Below are 10498 nucleotides of genomic sequence, written 5' to 3'. Positions count from 1 at the left end.
ACCTGCCTTGCAGTGTTGTCCTCTCTTCCATTTCATCCTCACAACAGCCTTGTTATGTAGGCTCAGGGCTAGCAGAAAAGCCTGCTGTGGCAAACAATACGGAGGGTTCTAGACCGCTGTTGTTGCTGGTGGGCGCTGCAGGGAGGCAACACGTGGTTTCCCTGTTGTTGTTGTTGTTGTTGTTGTTGTTGTTGTTGTTTGTTTTAATTTTAGATGACTTCTTTTCAAAGCTTCACAAACTCAATATGCGCATCCAGGCTGATCCTCACGCCCGTGAGCGGGACTAAGTAGTGCTCTCAGTCCAGCGCCCAGGATTGGGCTCTCGTCCACCCCACCCACCCACCTGTCCCCAAGGGCCACAAGTCTTAGGAAGGGGGGGGGTGGAGGCTCTGATCCTAAGTGCCCCCCCCGCCCCCGCCAACTCACTGTAGGGTTGCTGAGGGTGGGCCTGTCCTGTGGCTTGCTGCTGGCTCTGTCACCGCTCTGCCCCCCCCTCCCGTGCTGCCGCAGCTCTTTAACCCTCGTGAGGTGGGATGCTCCAGTGTGCCAGGTTGGTTCTTGGGAGGACCGGGGATGCGAGGAGTAGTTGTGAATTTCCACTACCACCTCCCCTCATCCCCAGTGGCCCCTCCTCTATGCCCAGAGGAAGGCGCGCGCGCGGGGGGGGGGGGGGAGTCCCACTATCCTGGGCCAGTCTGTTCTGGAAGAAAATTCCCTCCTGCCCACAAAGTGGCCACTGGCATCACCTGGGCATGTAAGAAAGATTCCATAGGGGGCAGCTTCCTAAGTTCACCTGTTCAGAGTTTGTAGTTTGTCTCCAGGACGCCCCCCCCCAACTCTGCCCCCCAGCTCCACCCCCTGATGCCCTCGACCCCGCCCATGTCACCATGGACATGGGCAAGGTCTAGGTGACTACCTCCTCCCCCCCCTGCTGGCTGGAGCTCCCGGCCTCTGAGACAGAAGAAGGGGTGGGATTTCCTGCTCCCCAAGCCCCACCCCCAGCCTCAGTGCTTATAAAAGCAGGTCTCCGAGGCCAGGACTGAAACTGCAGTCTCTTTCCTGGCCTGCCCGGAGGGGAGGTCAGAAAGAGATTGCAGAGGCTACCGGGCTGGGAGCTCCAACCCGGCCGAAGGGAGGGGAGTCCAAGGTTGGGAGTTTAGAGAGTGCTTGGAGGCAGCAGAAAAGCCCTGCTGCCTCGTCATTTTTATAGCATGCCTCCTGTGAAGGGTCTAGGCTTGCGTGAAAATCAGCGAGACAGCAGGACTTCCTGGTCACGTGGGGGCTGATTTTGCATCCCCCACGTGACCAGAAGAGTGGCGCCTGGGGACAAGGGGTACCCCTTGTCCCTAGGCAGATACGCCACTGTTGGCTGTGCAGCCTTACTGACTATGTGTCAGGATTTGCTCTTCCTGACCTCAGTGAACGGGACTTCGGTGCAAGAACTGACGCCTGGTTATGGGGAGGGGGAAACTATCTTCTTCGCCTTCTGATATGTTAATGGATCTTTCCCTCCTCTTTCACTTTCCTTTGATGCTAGTAACTGTAGCTAAACCAGAAGCCACCCTGGAGCCTTCCCAGCAAGGAGAGGCGGCAGGTGGCTGAATATGATCGCTGCGCTGGCCTGGAGATGCTCAACTCCAAACATCTTTCTTTCCGTTGTGTTGTTCTCACATTCCGTGGGAAACAGGGAGGAAGGGGATTTATGGCGGGAACTTTGAGGGGATAAATGCAGCTATGTATTTTCATCGCCTGGCAGAACTGGCCTTTCGGAAGCCAGGCACGAGCTGTGATCAATAAAGGCTTCTGATCAGGAATCCAGAGTCCCTTATTGCAACACTGTGACTCTCAACACATGGGAGCAGAGGCGTTCCTCCCATTGGGCAAAGTGGGCAGCTTCCCGGGGCGCCACCTTGTGGTGGGCGACAAAATTGCAGGTTCGTTTGTGGGGGATTTTGTAGTTTCAGAGTTTTTCTGTTTTTGGCCTGCAGGGGGAGCAGATTTTAAACTAGCAGCACCAAAATTTCAGGGATTGTTTGGGAGACTCTCCTGATGATATGACCCAGGTTTGGTGAGGTTTGGTTTAGAGAGTCCAAAGTTACAGACTCCCAAAGGGAGTGCCCCATCCCCCATTGTTTCCAATGGGAACTAATAGGAGATGGGGGATACACCTATGAGGGTCCATAACTTTTGACCCCCTGAACCAAACTTCACCAAACCTGGGTGGTATCATCAGTAGGGTCTCAAGAAGATACTCTGAAATTTTGGTGCTGCTATCTTAATAATTGCACCCCTGACAACAGGCACCTCCTAAATTTCTGCAGATTCTCTTTTAAAATCCACTCCCTTCCTGCCAATGCTTGCTTTCTTGCTTTCTTTTATTCTCTCAATGCCTAATAAAGGTTGTTGTTGTTGTTGTTATTAAATCCACCCCCTTCGGCATGGATTTAAAGGGAGAATCTGAGGACCCCAGTTTTAACATTGAAAGTGATGCTGTTTCAGGGAGGGGAAGAATCCACCCCAAAAAGAGCATCACTTTCAATGTTGTTTAAACTGGGGACCCCAGAGTCTCCCTTTAAGGTGGATTTAAAAGGAGAATCTGGGCTCCCTAGTTTAAACACCATTGAAAGTGATGCTGTTTGGGGGTGGATTCCAGCATCACTTGTTTAAAATAGGGAGCCCAGATTCTCCTTTTAAATCCACCTTAAATGGAGAATCTGGGGTCCCCAGTTTAAATAACATTGAAAGTGATGCTGTTTCCCCCAATTGGGGGGACTGGATACAACACCATAAAATGTTTTCATAGCAGTAAATAAAACATTTTGAAAACATTTTCCAAAAATTATTTCTGCTGTGTGGCATGGCCCATTGCTGTGTTCAGATTTGTGAGTTGGGGCATGTTCTATAATGTGATGGTGACTTTGAAACGACCTGGTGGAAAAAATCATTGTTTGGTCACGGTGGGGGAGGGTGGCTGCTCATGGGGGGGGCATCAAACGCAGGTTTTGCCCAGGGCTCAATTTTGCCTAGGTACGCCTCTGCACGGGAGAATCTGTTTCTGCGCAGTTGTGAGAATCGTGGCCTGTTGCCCCGTCCCTGAAGCTCTGCACACAGCTGAAGCCCCCACGCATGAGAGCTGGACGCCAGTGGTGCTCATAGGGAAATCCGGGGGTGGGGGGACGACTTCGATCCCACCTGGCTGATGCAGTCGATTATCAGCTGCAAACTGGACTTGGAGCCGGCAAAAGAAGAGTGGGGCTGATTCAAGACGTTGCTGCCCCCTGCTGGGCTGCCTGGACTCCGCCAGAGAAAGGTGTACTGAAAAAAATACGAATGGCGAAGTGATGCAGCCCTAAATGGGAAAGGGGGAGGACTCGGACTGGTGTGGAGTGGGGAGGGGAGGGGGTTTAAACCAACACCAGTGGACCTCATATTAGCTCCCATTGGAAACAATGGGGGATGGGGCACCCCCTTTGGGAATCCTTGAACCAAACCTCACCAAACTTGGGGGGTAGCATAAGGACAGTCTCCTGATGATACGCTGAAATTTTGGTGCTGATATGTCTACAAATGCACCCCCTGCAGGCACCAATGTCCTGGTGCAAAACAAATTTGGTCGTGGTGGAGTGGCCGCCCATGGAGGGGGGGCATCCAACTCAGGTTTTGCCCAGGGCTACAGTTTGCCTTGTTACACCCCTGATTGGCAGCACTCGGGGCAAAATTTGCCCCCATTCTCAAGCCTTTGCATTGTTCAAAAAAGTGATCCTTGAAACGAAAATAATTCTTTTCCAAAATAATCTCGACTATGTTGATAAGAAAATGCGAAGGGGGAAACGGATTTCTCTTGCCTCCTCATGAGGTATATTCGTGTACAACAATGCAACATCCATTGTAACAAGCAATGTCCCCTCCGGATACTTTACGCCCTCTAATTTCGATATTAAGTCTCCTGTATCTTTTATATAGGAATCCATGCTTTTTACATAAACCTCCAACAAGTGGGAATGAATCTCAACTTACAGTATTTAAACCAAAATCAACATTTGTACCTCCAAATCCGGACCCTGCTATTTTGATGTTTGAAAAAGTGGTACTCCGTGATATAGAATGCATTGAAAGAAAAAAAAGTTAAGAGTATTCCAAAATCTTAGCAAAGCAGATAGAGAGATATTGGACACCCTATCAGCTGAACCAAATATTATAATTAAACCAGCTGAAAAAGGTAGTGCCGTAGTAATTTTGGACATAGAAACTTATGAAGAGGAGGTCTGGAGACAATTGAGGGACGTCACCTGTTACAGACCTTTGAAGACAGATCCTACAAATCATATACTGTCTATAATAATTACAATACAAGAAGGAATACTAATGGGATGGATTTCCGAAAAAACTGGTAATTATTTAATCAATGCCCATCCAAGAATCCCAGTATTCTATATATTGTTTATTTTTTTATTTTTTTATTTATTTTTCAGATTTTTAGACCGCCCCATCCCCTAGGGGCTCTGGGCGGTGTACAACACAGTAACCACCGTGTACAGCTAAAAACAACTAAAACCTTTCAAAGCAGCAGTAAAATAGGAAACTAACTATAATAGTTAAATTAATTCATAGAATGGCGTCCGCAGTCTCAATTTCAAACCCTCTTGCCGGAGGGAAGGACAGCAATCCCAAGATGATAAGGCCCAGATGTATGGCCATGGGGGGGGGGGGCACCATCAACAGCTGGTACCTCCAAAAGCCCGGCGGAACAGCTCCGTCTTACAGGCCCTGCGAAATTCCATAAGGTCCGGAATCCGGACAGCTTCAGTGGAAAAGCGTTCCACCAGGCTGGGAACAGGGCACAACAAGGCCCTGGCCCCGTGGAGGCCAGCCGTATCATCAAGGGGCCAGGGACCACCAGTAGATTGGCCTCTGCTGAGCGAAGAGGCCGTGTTGGGACGTGTGGGGTGATGCGGTCCCGAAGATACGAAGGTCCCAGGCCGCGTAAGGCCTTAAAGGTCAGTACCAACAACAATATTACCTAAAATTCATAAGCCAATAAGACCACCGCCCAGAAGACCCCTAGTATCGGCTACAACCTCTATCTTAGAGCCCCCTTCCAACTACATAGACTCCTTTCTGCAACCATATGTAAAAATGAAACGATTTGAAATGAAGTTTATAATGAATGCCTTAATCAACCCTTTCTATATTTATGTATATAAGTATTTCCAATATATTGATGATCTGTTATTTGTAGTAAATCCAGCCTTGGATCCTTATGAATTGAAGGGATGGCTCAATGAACAACATGAATCCATAAAATTTACGTGCATAAGTAGTTGCGAGACAGTGAATTTTTTGGATGCTAAGATAAGTGTGAATTCCACTGATTCATTATCCTTCGCCCCATACCACAAGCCCACAGATAAGAGACGTGCGTTGCATTGTAAGTCGTACCATCCCCCTTATCTCAGGGACAACCTGCCATATGGACAACTATTACGTTTAAAGAGAATATCCTCGTCAACAGATACGTTCCGGGAGGAAGCGAATTCATCACTACAGACCTTCAAATCTAGAGGCTGTCCGCAACAAGTACTAGACTCTGCGTGGCACCGAGTTAAGAATGTGACACGTGATCAACTACTTAGAATGAAGAGAAAAAAACAAGTTGATAATATTAACTGGGCATTGGACTTTACCCCACGGGCACAAGAAATTAAGAGTATCATTATAAAACCCTGGCATTTGGTAAGAGATATTCCAGGATGCCAGAATATACCAAAAATTGGATATAGAACTATGAACTTTAAACAGAAATTAGTGCGCTCCGACGTTCTAAGAAAAGAGGATCAAAAACTGTTGGCCTAGTGCACAGCGGAAGGACTAGGTGCCAACTCACCCTTGCTAGAACAGGAGGTAACTGCTTGCAGTATAAGAAAAAGAAACACTCAGACAGTAGATTTAGTTCCAACAGGAATACTTTATCTCTTGTTTCTCAAAGGAACAAAAATAACAATAACTATCCACTCTCTACTCTGACAACAATCTGAGCCCGAACCTGGAAGATTGAAGGAGAGGTGCTGAAGTGGGTATGCAGTCTTCTTATATAGTTTTGTCCAGCAAATCATTAGCTAGATGATCTAATCATCCTGGCCTGTGACCTTTTCACTTCTGCTGACTGTTACATGCCAATCACTGCAGACCCAGACAGAGAGGCTCCGACCTTTACAATTCTGCTGACTGTTACATTCCAGTCATTCTAGACCAGCATATGACCACCTTGCAATTTTGAATATCCTGACACACCTTCTCTTCTCTGGTTGGAATGTTTGCTCATTACATAATATTTGCGAACAAAGTAATGACAAACAAAAGTAATTTTCATTATTTAAACTCATTGGATAGTTAGTGCATATTAAGTACACAGAGTTACTTATTTACACTCACTTTGTACAGAGTCCTTGCCAAAGTGTACGCATCTGCTAAAGCCAAACCAAACACCAAGTCATTATGGTTTTGTATTGGTAATGGCTTTGTTAAGATGTCGGCTATGTTTGCAGATGATTCACAGTACTGCAACTTAATCATATTTGACTGTATCAGTTGTTTTACATTTTGGAATTTCACAGCTACATGTTTGATACGACTTTTAAGGTTTTCGTTCTCTCTGCCATGGCTATACATGTCTGTGAGTCTTCAAAAACTATTATAGAGTTGTTCACATTTCTCACCCAGGTCTTTTAGCAACCTTTGCATGACCCATTGTAGCTCATTGCATGCCTCATTAAGAGCCGCATACTCTGCCTCAGCAGTTGAAGTAGCAAGCGTTGTTTGTTTCCGAGATCTCCAACAAATCGGATGGCTGCCATATTGCATATAATAACCACTCACTGACTTACATCCTGGAAGTCCCTCTGCAAATGGAAGCTGTCCGCGCACACCCATAAGTCCTTGTTGTTTTTTGGTTAGAAAAGTGTAAGCCATAGTTAGCAGTTCCCTTCAAGTAACTTAGTGCTCTTTTTTAGCCCCTGTAAGTCTTTCTCAGTGAGGTTTTGCAACTGTTCTGCGCCAACCAAACCTACAGCAAAAGCTATGTCTGAGTCTTGTCCAGTTAGCAAGTAATGCGGCAGGCTGCCAATTAAAGGAGCTTGATATGGAGTTCTTGCCTTTCAAATGCTTTTGCTGTTATCTTGTGCTTACAAAAATCAGCCACCATTGGGGTTTGTGCCACTTTACAGCATCTTGGTGCAGACCAGCTTTCTTTTTGTATGTGACACCTTCTATCTTTTTGTTTTGTGTGTCAGAAAACACATCCCCTTCTTCAAGATTTCACTGGACTTGAATACCCAGGTATTGCTTTTAAGATAACCCCAAGTCTTTCTTTTCAGCTTAAAGTGTTTACTCAACTCAGTGTAAAAGGATTGTTTGATTTGGTTGTCTGTTTTTGCAACTGCACACAGAGATCATCAACATAAATCATCAAAATGATACATTCATCACCAGTGCACCTCTGTATATATATACAGGCATCGGCTACACTTTTGGTCAAATTTTTCATTTCACATAATGCTTTGTGTATGTGAATCTGTTCCAACATCTGGCTGACTGTTTCAGCCCAGACAAAGCTTCATATGAGCTTATAAACTTTATCAACCTGTTCATGCCTATAACCTGGCGCTTGTTTCATGTATATGGTCTCTAAAAAATCTGCATTTAAATAAGCTGTTTCAAAATCAAAGTGCCCTCTATTTTATAAAGTCTCTTTGCTCAGCCAGAGCAATCACTAATCTCATGGATTCTGCCTTTGCAGTGGGTGCATAAGTCTGATCATAACTGTCAAACTTTGTTTGAGAGAAGCCTTGTGCTTAATTAATCTTTGCTTCTTTATATTTGGGTCCCATCGGGCATAGGTTTACTTCAGAGCACCCATCTTGCACCTATGATCGGTTTATCAGTAGGTTTATCAACAACAGCAAACACCTTTAAGTTCACTAAGGATTCAAACCTATTGTCCATAGCCTGATTCCATTTTTCCTGTTCCTCAGGTGGACATTTTAAATATATCATGGAAACCTTGTGGGTTCTGGTCCTAATTGGCACACACTCCCCACTTTCATGCAGCCCATAAACCTTTTTTTTGGTGGTGGCGCTTCATTTGCTCTTTCTGATTCATGTGGTATGGCTATTTCTCCAGTTTGCTCAGGCTTCCCTCCTCTCCTTGGCTTCCTTCCTGATCACTATCACTGTTCTAGTTGCTGGTTAAGGCTCGGAGCAGATGTGTGACCTTTGAACAGGGAGAGGGCTGTGCTGTCACTAGGTAATAACAGTGCCGCGGCTTACTGGTGGTAAGAACACTTCAGAGTTTTGATGCACATGTTCCTAACCCGTATGCTTTTCAAAGAATCTTGGCACTGCGTGAGACAGTACCCTTCCACAGACCCAATGAAAATCTATAGCCTTTGGTATTCTGCGCATATCCTACAAAACGCAGTCTCTGCCATTTCTTTTGTCCTTTTTTCCGTTGCTGTCTGGGAATGAGGACGTTAGCAAAACTCCCAAATATTCTAAGGTGTTTCAGGGAAGGCCTTTTGCCAAACATTCTGAAAAATGGTGTTTCATTGATACTTGAACTCCACAACCTGTTTATTACATGTGTGGCAGCTAAGACAGCCTCTCCCCAGAAATGGAATGGAACCTTGGCATCATTTATCATGCAATCCCGCATTGTTTGAAGAATGCCTAGTCTCCTCTCAGCCACGCCATTTTCAGCCGGGCTGAACGGATTTGTTCTCCTGTGGCTAATACCTTTCTGTGTCAGCCATGTTTGGAATTTGTTCCCCATGAACTCACCGCCTCTGTCAGATTGCAGGCAAGCCACCTTGTGAGGGAACCTCCGTTCAATCATTGAGACCCATTCCTTAAACCTTGTAAAGGCTTCATCCTTAGATTTCAACAGCAAGCAGTAAGAATATCTGCTATAATCATCAATCAGCAGAAATATATATCGTGCACCCCCTTCGCTTGATTGGAAAGGACCAGCTAAGTCTGCATGGACTAGTTCAAATGGTCTTTCCATTTGTCTGTAGCTCTTTTTGGGGATTGGATAGGATTTCACCTTAACCCCACTACAGACTGAACAGTCTAGGAATGCTTTGCAAGGCTTTACACTCAAATCACATACTTTTGCCAACTGCTTGATGGTGGCAAAACTTGCATGTCCTAGGACTCTGTGAAGATAGTGCACACAATCATCATGCATAGGCTTATTAGCTAGACTTGAAACATTCATTACATTTTCATTTTGCCCTTTATCAGTCATAACATACATTTTGTCGCAGAGTGTACCTTTTGCACACTCTATGTCATTCTGCCATACTGTACAACCCTGTCTATCAAATATAGTTTTGTACCCTTGTTCAGCTAAACTTGGGACGCTCAACAAACAAAAATCCAGTCCAGGAACACACAACACATTTTGCAACTTTTTACCTAGGCATGGTATGTAGGCAGTTCCTTGCAGCGTAACAGCAGCTGGTGATCCATCGGCCAAGCTGACATGCTTCACACTTGCCTTGGACTCCTCAGTCAATAGGTGATGAGCATTTACGACATGCTCTGAGCAGGCAGAGTCCAAGAGCCAGATGGGTTGGTTTCTCTGGACATCGGTTCTCAGCAATGCCGTCAAGTAGTGCTCCTTCTTTCCTCTTCCCCGTTGTCCTTTAGCTGGCCCCTTCTTCTCCCCCTTCTGTGGGCATTCTCGGAGAAGATGATTAGTAGAGCCACAACGGAAACAACGCCGAACTGCATATGACCTTGGACAGTTCAGGGAAAGCTGGGTTTCACTTTTGCCTCTGGAAACAGCAGGCTTCTCTCTGGCTGTGGCTTCAAGGCAAAACTCTCTTTGTTTCTGGAGCTCCAGAAGCCGTGCAGTCACATAGTCTAGAGTCAAATCATCTTCCTTTATGCTCTGCATACTATAGACAAAATTGTCCCAGCTGTCATCTAGGGAAGATAGTACAATATAGGCCCTATGCTGTTCAGTGAAAGTCATGCCTCTGTCTTCCAGCTCGACGAATAGTGTACGCAGCTGTTGGACATGGTTGGCCACATTTTCACCTCCTTTCAGCTTCAAATTGTATAAACGTCTGGTCAAGATTACCTTGGAACCAGCAGTCTGCGTCTGGTACAGGTCCTTCAACACCTTCCAGCAGTCAGAAGCCTTCTCAGCAGCCCGTAGATAGATGAGCTGGGAGTTTTCCACAGCCAACATTATGGACGCCTTGGCTCTGGCATCTGCCCTCTGCTCTGCTGCTGTGCCTGGGTTCGGTGGGGTCTCGACTACAGCCCATAAATCTTCACGTATGAGAAAGCTCTGCATTTTCACACTCCATGCTGAGTAGTTCCCTGCAGTCAGCCGTTCAAAAGGCAAACTGCACATGGTGGATGTCATCGTGTCACACTGCCTCGACACTCTCTAGCTTCAGTGGTTAGGATACTGGGCCCATAACCAAAT

At 46.1% G+C, this 10498-nt stretch overlaps 1 protein-coding gene across 1 annotated transcript in view; it reads right to left on the bottom strand.

Moving 5' to 3' along the window:
• Positions 1 to 10498, bottom strand: part of LOC125428777 (zinc finger protein OZF-like) — a 798123-nt gene that overhangs the window by 775166 nt on the left and 12459 nt on the right. The gene's annotated exons all lie outside the window — the stretch shown is intronic.

This window comes from Sphaerodactylus townsendi, linkage group LG03 (assembly GCF_021028975.2).
Source record: "Sphaerodactylus townsendi isolate TG3544 linkage group LG03, MPM_Stown_v2.3, whole genome shotgun sequence".
NCBI classification, from domain to species: Eukaryota; Metazoa; Chordata; class Lepidosauria; order Squamata; family Sphaerodactylidae; genus Sphaerodactylus; species Sphaerodactylus townsendi.
The sequence above is the reverse complement of the archived record's forward strand: the minus strand, read 5'-3'. Positions and strand labels throughout refer to the sequence as shown.